Raw genomic sequence first — 1,891 nt, forward strand, 5'->3', positions numbered from 1 at the left:
TTTTGTATACTGTTCTTTGGGTGACTTATAAATAATCATATAAAGTATGTGTCCTGTATTATGTTGTTCCCCTTGCAAAATAAGCCGCCCCAAACCAACACAGAGCTATATAGCAAACTGAAGAGGAAGAGGAAGTTGGAGTTGGCTTTGGAGCACACCATCAGTCTTTTCATGTGGTGACAAGATGCAGTCACAGAAAAGTTTGAGAAACGTAAAAGGAGAGGTCAACTTGCATAAAATCTAGAAAAGAGTGTGACAACCTCAGCTGTAAGGAAAGACCTTGGAAAGATGAGGGAACCAAATCCCATTGCTTGACCTGAAATCTTTGTTTCCTCTAGCCTATAGCTCTGCCCTTGGAAAGAGTGTGTTTGCTGCCTGATATACAACCTCCTTCTTTAGGAAATTGTGGCCTGGCTGACAAAGTGTACTCTCTTGTGGCCTGAAGCAAGGTGTAGTGGGCTTGCATACTAGTTCTTTGATCATGATTTCACTGTAACAAATGGGAGCAGGTCTCACGTATCCTTCCTGCCCTTTCCCTTCAAGCATGCAATTGAGTGGGTGGCTCAGCCAGAGATACCCAATAAATATTTGCCAGCAAACATAATGGAGGAATCCTGATGACAGCAAAGTGTTGGTTCCAGCCCTACTGCCTCTGGGAGGTGACACACATGTAGGCCTGACACACCCATGGAGGACCGCATAACACTGTCTGAGCCTAGAGCCCTGGTCAGGATCCATCTTGCACATGCTGCCCACCTGGGCTCCATGCAGTTGTTGCCTTGGCGAGCTCCTCATTTCCAGGAGAAGGAATTACTCTCCTAACGAGAGTGCAGACAGAAGAGGATATTAAGTAGACAAGGAAAAACCACCCAGCAAGAGAACTTGACTGGTGTGCAGGGGAGGGCAGGGGAAAGGAGGCAAGAAAAAATATCTCCAAACAGTATCATGTCAGTTCTATAGCTTTCGACTAATCCACATGTGGATTTGTATCAGCACTCATGTCTAACATCTAAGACGAGAGCCAGACAGAAATGCTAGGACTTCATAAATCCCAGAGAGAAGTTTGTTTATTAAGGTCTAGCATTGTTTGAAAAACTCAGCACCTGTCAAAGCCTTGTAGGTCTTTGGCCCCCACACTTTGGGCTTCTGGTTTTATGACACTGGTAAATGGGTTTTAGAGAAACATTCAGCAGAAAAACCCAAGGTCATCTCTCTTCTTTGACTCTACCTCTGTAGCAGACTAGGCGTCCTCATCTCTTGCTTGGATCATTTCAAGCCAAATTAGGCCTTGCATTTTTCTTATTTTCAATATCTTTTGCATGGACTTTATTTTTTAAAGCTCCCCAGGGAATCTTTAGCACCTTCTCTACCTATTTACCATTTAAGGAACAGACAAAGCAGTATCAGCTCTTACCAAGACCTTCTCTCTGATTCCACAGAGAATTGTTATTTCTTTGGGACCCCAATGTATGAGTTCCTTGAAATGAGGTGTCACTCCCAGTGCGCAGCATTGCTCTTGGTCCAAGTATTGCTTGGTCAATAATGGTGGTTGATACCGGCCTTTCTGAACGAATGTCTAACTTCCCCTCAGAACTCCAGATAGAATCTAAAACCAAGGAGGTCTATGTGGTAACAAAGGCTTCCTGTGTTGAACATAGGAGTGTTTATTAGGCAATACAAAGGTTACTTCATGAGGAAAAATGCTGGCCTATTTCCCAAATTATAACTCATATTTAATGCATAGTATCACCACCAAGGTGGTGAACGCTATAGGCTGAACTCATCTAAATATATTAATAAGTAGGGCAAAATATCATTGCCATTTTCAAAGGTAACTGAAGTGTTTAGAGTCCTGTTTTAAGTTCATAGTATTTATTTAGCATAAAAAGTG

The 1,891-nt window shown here is 42.6% G+C and overlaps 1 long non-coding RNA gene across 1 annotated transcript in view; it reads right to left on the reverse strand.

Annotated features, from left to right (window-relative positions):
* The window catches only part of LOC102026522, a 29,824-nt gene extending 28,256 nt beyond the window's left edge, over positions 1–1,568 (reverse strand). The window contains exon 1 of the long non-coding RNA XR_260305.1: positions 1,415–1,568. This is a non-coding gene — a long non-coding RNA (uncharacterized LOC102026522). The remainder of the gene's footprint in view (positions 1–1,414) is intronic.
* Between the last annotated feature and the right edge of the window lie 323 nt (positions 1,569–1,891).

This window comes from Chinchilla lanigera, unplaced genomic scaffold, assembly GCF_000276665.1.
Source record: "Chinchilla lanigera isolate Chin_1 unplaced genomic scaffold, ChiLan1.0 scaffold00014, whole genome shotgun sequence".
NCBI lineage: Eukaryota > Metazoa > Chordata > Mammalia > Rodentia > Chinchillidae > Chinchilla > Chinchilla lanigera.